At 43.3% G+C, this 10,561-nt stretch overlaps 1 long non-coding RNA gene across 1 annotated transcript; it reads left to right on the top strand.

The window, feature by feature from the left end:
• Window positions 1-110: 110 nt before the first annotated feature.
• On the top strand, window positions 111-10,299 carry LOC134414933 (uncharacterized). The gene is made up of 2 exons (XR_010026887.1): window positions 111-367; window positions 9,794-10,299. It is a non-coding gene; the product is annotated as an uncharacterized LOC134414933 (long non-coding RNA).
• The last annotated feature ends 262 nt before the right edge of the window (window positions 10,300-10,561 follow it).

The following is a 10,561-nucleotide window of genomic DNA, read 5'->3' on the forward strand; positions in this document are numbered from 1 at the left end:
ACGAGCTGCGGGGCTGAGGGCGCTGCACCGGGTCTGGGGGGCGCTGGAAGGAGGCGGGGGGGGCTCCGTCCCCCGAACTCGCGCGGCCGCGCCGCTCTCAGTCCAGCGGCATCACCGCTAGGGAAAACAAGCCCAGCCTCGCTGCGAAGTGCCAAACTCTTCCCTCCTCGCAGCCTGCTGATAGATTTTAGGAGAGCCACTGAGATCCTCCCTTCCTGGCTTGCCCCCACCCAGCTCCCTTCCCCCGCAGGGTGAGACAGGATGGCTGAGGGACGGAGCCTCTCCTCGGTGTACCGCTACCGACTAAACCGCTCCGAGGGAAACCAGCGGGGAAACGTTCCAGCCGGAGCCAGCGGACCGTTCCCGAGTACGGGGGGAGCAAGACCGGGAGGGCGGGCGGATGCGCCGCGGGAGAGGATGCGCGGGCGGCGGGGAGGCAGGCGGGGACGGACGAACAAGTTCTCTCTCTCTCTCTTTCGGGGCGGTTTCCGCGGCCGGCGGCGCTGGTGCGGGGCCGAGGGCAGCGGCGTGGGGCGGCCGCTCCCCCGGCCCGCAGCGCTGCCGCCGCCCCCGCCGCGCAAGTGCGGGCAGGGGGCTCGCCTGAGGCCGGTCCCGGCCGCCGCCTCGCTCTGCCCCCTGCCCCCCGCCCCCTCGGCACAGCGCGGTGGGGCGCAGGCGCCGGGGCTTCCCCGGCTCTCCCGCCGCTGCCGGCGGGGCCGCGCTCCGCACGGCGGTCCCGGGAGGCGCTGCCGGGCCGGGCACCTGGCCCCGGCACGGCTCCGAGCGGGCGGGCCGCTGCCCGGACTGAGGCAGCCTACGCTGCACGGCGAGGGCGGGGGGAGCACGGCGGGCGGCGCGGAGACCCCCGGGCCCGGCCGGAGCTCCGCGGGACGGGGCGAGCCCGGCCCAGCGCCGCCCGCTTGTTCGAAAGTTGCCGTGTAAACGTGCGCCAGTTTCGCGGATGACAACTGCAACAGCGCCCAACCCCCCTGAATCCCGTTCCCCGCTGCCCCTCTCCCCCAGAGTTTCCCCGTGTTTTCGGGTAAAGCAGCCTCCCTTCACACTCACACTCACACTCACACTCACACTCACACAGACGCCCCTCCACCCCCTCCCTTTTATTTTCTATTTCTTTCCGCAAACCAAGGAGTTGTTTATGTACACTCATCACTTCAAAAGTGCAATGACTGGGAGGGTTCTCCCCTTCCAAAAAATTTATCTTCATGCTTGATTAAACGCACCGTGAATAATCCCATCCCCTCCATTAATCTGTGAACGCCGGCACGGAGACAGAAGCGAGCAGAGGGCGCATCAATCAAACCCAGACAAGCGAAAGGGGCACCCGGGACCGGGAGGCGGCTTTTTACCAGTTCAGCAAACTGTGGAGCTGGTAATCAGCTGAGCAACATGTAGAGAACCATGAATGCACCAGCCTCTCAGCACTTGCTACCAAATAATTAAATTAATTAGGGCGACAATTAAATTAATCAAATAAATAGGTCTAAGGAATGTCAAACATAGCAAATAACTAATACTTAATCACAAAAGAACAACCAGTAACAAGACCGTGTTTTCCTTTAATTTACTGCTTCTCCTGAGATTAAGAATTCATCAGGTCCACTGTGTCTTGCTCTTTAATCATTGATGTGTTTATGTGTAAATCAAAACATAACACCCGTGGGTTTAAGAAGTATTTCGAAGTATAAACAGAAATTATATTAAAATATGATACTGGAGGGTATTATCAATAAGGTTTATATTTGAGTTTATAGTGGGCCTTTCCAGTTTCAAGCTTCTTGCACATACCCTTAAATAAAACAAAAGCCATCCAAGTAGTGCTAAAAATAACTGCAGAAAGTATATTCTATATTCTCTGTATAAGAGAAAATAATACTGGGGATTTTATGCATCAGGAATGAAAGCCTGGCCTTGCTGAAATCCGTGGGGATTCAGGGGGTGTTACTACCTTGTATACCAGGTGATCTGGATTATGCCACGGATTTTTGTGCAGATTTGGTGAAGATAGTATTAAAGCTATTGCTGCTTCTTGAAATCTAAGATAGAGGTTTGTTCATGCTATTGGAATACATTTTTCCTTGACAGTTGGTCAGGTTGCTCAGTTTATCCAAAGTATTGCTGAAATTGCTGAGAGGATTGTTGAGCTTTTGGCCTTTACTGGAAAGGGCAGGAGATAGTCTTAAAGAAGTGCTGACCACTCTTTCTGCTGTTTTTCAGCAAAACTATTAGCTGAGAATAAGAACAGTAAGATCTGTTCTCATCTTTTATCCTTTTTTAAAAATAATAATAAAGATGAGATTATTGTAAAGTTATAGTAAATCTTAAAATACAGAAGATTTAAATTATTTGAGTAAAAAGTTTACATGTTGCTAAATAAGTAATAATTTGTCAAGGCCCTTATGTATAGCATAGAAAAGCCTAAATGAGGACAAGTATTTTTTTTCTTTGTTCTTTCCTTCTCAGTCCTATAGTTTCAGGTTTAAATTCTTCATAGATACACTACAAAAACTGCATGCTGAAGAAAGGGAAAGATTAGCAAGAGACAGCTGAAGAGTGCAGTTGCAGATGAAAGTGTTAGCAATATACTAGGTCCGACAGTCCTAATTTTCTGTGTTCTGTGTAGTTGTGGGACAGTTTTGCATTGTGCCTGCTGCAAGGTTAGCACAGTCACAGCATTCAATATTGTCTTTTTCTCCACAGAAAAAAAACAAACTGCATCCTCCAAAGAAGGCTGTATCCATTGTGCTTCTTGTGCTACAAATCAGAAGTAGAACATAGCTTATCTTAGTATAATTGTGTGTAAAAGTACAGGCAAGACTTTTTATTGCGCTGAGAAAAAGCCTGAGATAAAAGTTAATAATCAGTCTTATAGTGATTAATGACAACATGTCATTGCTAGAAAGGCATTCATAACACAAAAGTTTATGCATTTGTTGTTACTTATAAAGCATGAGTAAAACTGAAAGAACAACTTCTTGAAGGCTATCTGAAGTGATGAGCTGTTTTTACTTGGAATACAGTGCCTGTGATAAGTTTTCATTTCTCTTATGTGCTTTTACCATCACCATGGTTGCACATTATCTCACCTCTCAAAGGTATATATCTTACAGTGGCATAAACAGCAGTTGTTCCACAGAAATCAATGAGAACACTTCCACTTTCACGAGACAAGAATATGGCTTTATAATTTCTCTTCCCGTGTAATCCATCCCTGTTTATAACATCAATCACGCAGGAAAAAAGGGTTGGAACATTCTCTCTGTTCATGGTGTTCTACTGTCATACTGCTTGCAAGTGCCTGCTCTCACTTACATCCTTATTGCAATACTGATTCTGAAAAAAACAAGAGTTTTTAACATTTCTTTGTCTATTTTGACATGTTCCTAGCTATTCTGCTTTGATAGATATAAGAGAGGCACTTCTCAACTGCACTCCAGTGCTAGCCTGGATCAATAACTGCTTTTCCATTTGAGGAGTCAGGGGAGGATATCTCTGCTTAATTCGGGAAAAAAGAACCTGGTAGAAATAGGTGCAGCATTCCTGAGAGAGAGAGGAGAATATATCTGTATTCTCTTCCAAGAAGAAAAAACAGAGTTTTCCTGTTTGGTGAACTTGCACTTGCTGTTATTCTGCAAGGATTGTGTCGGCATATTAATAGACAGACTACAACCACCAGTATTTTCTGCTGTAACTGAGTGATGTCTATCAAATAACCTACTTTCCCAACTGCAGAGAGAAAAAGATCTAGGTAATTAATTTTGGAGCCATAAATAACACTTGATCTGCCAGGAGTAGTCCCCACAGGGACAAAATGGATTATGGGACCGTTATGGAGCAGATAGTCCACAGCTTGATGTTATGAGTATCACACATTGAAGCTGCACATGGCCTTTAATCCCTGGGGGTGAGTTTGCCACTGAGATTCACCTCCCTCCCTTTGGAGCTCTGTGCTGGTTAGGGCTCAAGGAGGTGATTTGTGTAGCTATTGGGAATTGGCTGAGGCATTAAGCTTAGTATTGTCAAAAGGAGGTGTTAGAGCTGTGAACTTCGAGTGCTGCCCAGCTGGCAGCCGCCTTTGATTTTGCCAGTTCAAAGGAGGAGCACAGCATTTTAGTTGAATCACTAAAGGGCACTGCAAAAATCGTATGTTAAGCATGAGGCAGAGAGGCAGCTTCCTTGTTAAACAGAGAAATACAGCAACTTTCCAGAGAAGCTGCACTTTTAAACAAACCTTTGCTTCTTTCCCTTTTCCTCTGGCTGGAAGAGCCTCGAGTCTCACCACTCAGCCTTATTTTCTAGGAAAAGCCCTGATGTTCCCTTTCTGGTTAAGTCACATCCAGTAGGCTTCTGCTAGATCCCCTGTAACTCTCTGCGAGGTGCTGTATGCAAATATATGAGTTTGCATAATTGTGCCTAATTAGAATCTGTCCATAGTGGGGCTCTAAGAGCTGTGTGGTTGATGCCAGTTCAGCTTTGTTCAGCAGAGCTTTCTGCTCATCTCTAGGACAGCAGGACTGCAAACCTCCCACATGCACTGCCTTCGGCCTGTGCCACGATGCATGGTTAGAGAGAGTTTCTTTTGGGGTAAAGAGAGTTCAGATTCATGGAGTGGCAGATACTTTGTGATGTGGAAAGCAGAACTCAGTCTCATAATTTCACACTCTGATAAAGTGGTTCACTGCAAATTTGAGGAGGGGAAAAATTAAAGAGGAACAGTTCAGTGAGCAAGGGAGCATGAAAAAAATAATAGTTTGAGGTTAAACAAAAAGTTTAATCCAAAACAGTTTTGATATTTATTTGAGCTCTGAAACAATTTTAAAAGAATGGAATCGGTTTTGAAACGGAACATACTTCCAGAATGTGAAGCCAAAAAGTTCCAGTTAAAGATCAATTATTTGAACTCAAAATGCTTCAAAGTTATTCTTTGAGTCTGCCTTTGCAACGACACTGACTTAGGGAAATGCTGCACCAAGCAATGCCTTTGCCTGCGGCTGGGCGTATGCAGCCAAAGGTCCGGCTAGCAGGAGGTGAAAGGCCGACGCCCCTGCTGCATCGAAGGCCAGCCCCCCTTGGCGTCTTGGCCTGGGCTGGATGGCGGACCGGATTCGCAACGCTGAGGAAAGGAGTGACCACTTGCTGGGGGTGGAAGTCGGTTTATTGATAGCAGGTAAGCACCAACAGAGGTAACGCACCAACCAGCCAACGATAAAGAGGAAAGGGAGAGGCAAGGTTTTAAAGGCAAGGGGTGGAGAAGGGAGGGATGCCCAACTAGCCTATAGGGAAAGGTATGGGAGGTACATAACCTAACTGGCATACAAAAGCAACCAATAAATACAAAGTAAAGGAGGGACCCTGGGACCACAGCCAACCACAACCCCCAGAGAGAAGAAGGTTCTCGAAGGCTAGGAGGAGTGGGGGGTGATTGACTGGGCCCAGGGAGAAGGAAAAGTTTACTTATAAGGAAAATTATGGGAGGGGAAATTATATAACTTACTTAACTGACAAAGCCGGGGGGAAGGGGTAACCATGGAAACGTAACTGACAAAGGGCTTGTGGCGGGAAAACTGGGGAGGGAACAACCATTTTACATAGAACAAGGGGGAACAATACATAAAATGGGGGGGAAAACGAGAAACTTAAGAACACACTACAACATTTGCCTGCTTGTGATCGAGAGATGTGAGGATGTTTCTCAACTTTGAAAAGCACAAGGCAGCAAGCCCCAAAACAGGGCCTAGGAGTTCCCAATCACACACCCCATCCCTGCAACCCTGGAAAAGGCTGTGCTTGTGGCCCTTACTCGACTTATGCCCAGTACAGTTCCAGTTCCAAGCTATGGACCCAGGACTGGAGGAACTAGGTTTCCTGAACACTTCTGGCAGGGCCAAGTTTAACAGAGAAGTTAATATTTCAGTATAGCACTGGTCAGCAGGCCACAGTAAACCCACAGGAGAACTGAAAGAGGCTAAAGGGTGACACAAAAGAGAAAGCAAGCGTGGAAATGAAAGTGAGAGAAGAAAAAAACAAGTTTGTCAGTGACATTTCTCTATTGCTGTGATGAGAACCTTATTTATATATGGATGCAGACTTTTTGTGCTGAACCTTACATGCACAGGACCCAAGCCTTTTTTTCATGGATGGCTACAGGGAAAGTGGGGATGGTGGCAGAGCAAATAATTAGTTCTCATTTAGCCAGGGTAGTGGGGATTTGCACTGATAATATATAGAATGGACACATTTCTTTGTGGGCATGCTGGCACTAATAGTCACTGAAGCAGTCAATAAAACTAAGAACAAAGATTTTCAACTACAATTAAAACCAAATCAACCTCAAACATAGCTTTTCAGTGGCCACATTTTCCAAGAAAGCAATCTTTACTAGAATCTGCAGAAGCATGCCAAGCTATTCTTCACTAAGCCCTTTCTTACTCATGATCTGGAGCTGGTAGGAGGGCCTGAGCAATTACTATGGCCCATACAGCTGTGAGTAGAGTTAACGCTTTTAATCATTTGAGACCAAAGAAAGAAATCTGCTGCTGAGCACAGCAGGGGAAGGCAGACTGGGTTTAGGACTGGTGTTAGAAAAGTAATTGGCTTGGGATTAGGTTTTAGGTCAGGAAGCCTAGGCAAACTTTAAAGCTAGAATGATCTTAACAAGTGCTTAGCTGAGACAACTGACCCAGGAGTAGCTGTGACACTGACCTGTAGAGGGTCAGTGCCTGGTGTTAATGATGGTTGTGGGGGTGGGGGACAGGGACAGCTGCAACAAGTAGCCAAAGTTTTGGGAGTTAAGTATTGAAAATATCTACCACAATTTTGTGCAGTGGCCCCAGCAGCAGCAGTACAATCTGCTGCACATCCAGTTTGTTGCCCGTTTGTCTTTCCAGACTTGCTTGCACATGAAACCACACCACAGATTTCTCTAGCAGTTTGTGCTCAGGAAGACCTCTGTTGCTAGGATTGCCACAGCTGGGTACATTATGGGCATCAAGACTATGCAATATGTCTAAAATGCAGCTCAGATATGATTCTTTTTCTTCAATTCAACTCTTGAAAGAAATAACTGTCTCCCTTAAATGTGAGGACCAAGGAGCACAGAACTTTGGCTTCCTCTTTGCTATAGGAGCTGATATCTCTAGGCACAGCTGTCGTATTTAATGATCAAACCCTGAGACCTGCTTTAGAAGAGTGCCAGCATCCCCAGCACAGAGATTCCAGAGATTCACCACACTGAGAGGGGCTAGCAGGGAACTGGCCAGTAAAACTGACCACAGAGGCAGGGGAGGGAGTGTGTCAGAAACATTCTTTTTAACAGTGGTTCCATTGACCTGAGCTGAATCACATTCAGGTCAGAGCTGGTCTGGCTATGAAGAAATACAAAATACAATTACTTAGAAGCTGTGTTGTCTTAGGTTCACCTTAGCATATTTCCTGTGTGTTGTGATGGATCTTAAAAGTTACTGTCAACATTAAGTGTGTAGGAATGCACAACTGATGTGCAAAATGCCACTGTTACTTGTACTGATTGCAGGCTTAAGGAATGGATATATCTTCAAAGAAAAGCATAACCTAGCAAGTTTACTTCAATTCAGCCACTGTGGCAATACTTCCTTTGCCAGGGAAATCTTTAAGAAGGGAAGAACTCTCCAGGAGCAGTTGGATGCTAAAGCAGATAAATGTCTCCTTTTATTTTGTTTTGAAGTCGTCCTTTCTTGGTTATCACAGATTGAAAAGGTTTCTGTAGTGATTCCTGTCTGCAAGAAACACAAGAATTATTTAGTCAAAGACAGGCATACCCATCTGCCAAACAACAGGCTTCCCCCAGTCAGGAAATTCTTCTCTCTGAGACCTGCCACCCTTCCCTCCAGTAAGACTTCCCTGTAATTTGCCCCTGTATGTTGCTCCAAACTACCCTTGAACACCTTAACCTCTATATAAACATTAAGATATGATTTTTCCTGGGTTCCACATGCACCATGGAGCTTGGCTGTGTGCCTAATGAGAAATAGTGAGCAACTATCCAGTGAAGGGTAGCACTTATTTGATGATTTTTCATGTCAGAAATCCACCCCAGATAAGTGTTTATTGTGAGACTTTGATCTCAAAGATTTAGCTCTCCCTGCAGAGCAAAAGCAGATGCTTGGTAAGCTGTAGCTGTAGTCCTGACAACCCTTTCAAATGTCTAGACAGTGGAAAGAGATGATTGCATCCTCTTTTAAACTCAACTGCAACAATTCAGCACGCTTACCATGTTTACTTCAGGATGAACCTATTTACACTGCTTTGTTTAATGACACTGCAAGTATCTAATACTTTTGAAAGATGCAGGATGATAAGGTGGTCAGGATAAAAAACCTGCTTTCCTAAATAGTAATAAATCTAACAGATGTACTAGGTCACATATGGTCCTTATACAGACTTTAACATTGACCTAGAGATTAAGGACTTTGATAACATGCATTTGCAGCTAATACTTATCATTTAAGAGTCTTGAAAATGTTAACACTTAGAGAAAGCCTATTTAATTAATGCTCCCTGAAGAACACTTTAAATCCCAGAAACAAGGCTGAGAAATGTCCAACATTGCTGATTTACTTCATGCCATGTATTGAACAAGGGATGAGAAAACTCAGTTACCATAATCATAATGGATGAAGAGCTATCTTAGTGTTACAAGACAATAGACTTAGAAGAGATCTGAAAAGAGAAGGGAAGGAGATTTCACCTTAGTCAGCATCCTCAAAGCCAGCCATGGAAACTGGAGATGTTTATGTGCCAAGTCTGCCTCTCATCAACCATGTCACTGAAGCAGGTATGGAAAAAATTTCTGGTAATGTGATTCAGGACTGTATTAAGTGCTTTCCAATTTTGTAATTAGGAGCCTAAAACTTTTCCTTTTGGTTGAGTAAAACTTCTGATTTTCTTATTAATTTGTTGTGGAGTTTAAAATTATCTCAGGTGCTTCTGATAAATCAGAAGTACTTTTTCTCTCTGGGAAGCCTAACAAGATGCAATTGCCAACACAGAATCCCAGAACAAACTCTTTGGATGCTAAAGAACTCAGAAAAGTTAATGAATCTCAGAAAGTTTATCTAGTTCAATACAAAATTTTTAACAAAGGTTAAAGTAAATATAAATTGTAAATATATTAAACCTTTGCCAATGGCAAGCTTTTGATATCTTCAGAAAAACCCATACCATGATATTCTTCTTTGTTCTTGTAGTCAATTGTCCAAGCCAGAATACCTGCTCATGTGGAAAGCTGAGGTTAATATTTTTAAATTGTGATTTTAAGCTTGATTCAGGAAAGTTTTGTGGACTACTTTGTCAAATTCTCTGTCTTCTAACATTCATTTTGAACAGTCTTATTTCCTGTGATCTGAAAAATCAGTTTCCCAGTAGTGTTTCTAAGATGCCACTAAGTGAAATGTCATCAAATCAACAGGAGTTCTTATTTTTGAGGGTAATTTTCTGTATGTATTTTAAGGCTTGGTTACAATTTCAGTTCGTTGCATCTATTTCATTTACATAATAATGAAGAAATAAGTCTGCAAAAATATTTCCAGCACGGTCGTGTCACTAGTTCAGACTGGATTTCAAAAATAAGTAGGTAGTAAAACCATACAAGTTAGATCTATCTATCTACTCAGTAAATATAAGATTTTTTCTGAGATTTCAGTTTGATGCTTCACCATTAAGCCTGATCTGAGTTTCCCAACTGCAGCTGTCAAAGTTGCTTTGCTAACACCAATAATATATTTTATTTTATTTCCAGTGGAAAATGAATCCTACATACAGAAGACATACTGTGTTTATGAAGATTGGAATGAAAATGAAAAGAGCATCTAAAGCTGGCAATGTTTGACTCCTAGGAAACAAAAGGAAATAAAGAGGATGAATTTTAAATTTGGAAGAACTCAGTGAACTTTTAAGGACAGATGACACTTGATAATGTTAACTGAAATCTGTTTAACTCATGAAGTCATAACTCAGTTTCTCCTCAAACCGTGCTGCTGTGCTGGCAACAAGCAGCTCTTTAGCAATATCAAATAAGCAGATGATGGAAAAGAAACAATTCCCTTATGTTCCTTTCAGTAATAAAATAAGCAGTCTATAAAGCTAATACCTTTGCACACAGTCTCAGGGTTTTATGGTAATCTTATTAGATATTTTTGCAGCTATAAATTTCCACATGTAGTGGAATGTATCTAAAAGATGCAGGTCAATCAGTGTCACAAGTCAAAATATGTGTTGAAAAATAAACTTATTTTTTATAATCCATCACCCATTTCTTTCTGCTGTTTTTTTTTTTTTTGCATTTCCCTTGTTTCTTTTTCTTTGTGCTCATGAAGAATGGTGCTTTGAAGCAAGAAAGTTATAAACTGTAGGCTGTATAAATAAGTTTATGTCAAATGTAGTTCAGAGGCTTACTCTCTCTTTATCATTCAAGTGAATTGTTTTTTGAGGTTTGACAGTAATTGTTTTTTCCAAATGTTTTTCAAGGTGTTGTGTTTAAATCCCAGTTGGGAATTAAGTGCCACAT

This window comes from Melospiza melodia, chromosome 1 (assembly GCF_035770615.1).
Source record: "Melospiza melodia melodia isolate bMelMel2 chromosome 1, bMelMel2.pri, whole genome shotgun sequence".
Taxonomy (NCBI): domain Eukaryota; kingdom Metazoa; phylum Chordata; class Aves; order Passeriformes; family Passerellidae; genus Melospiza; species Melospiza melodia.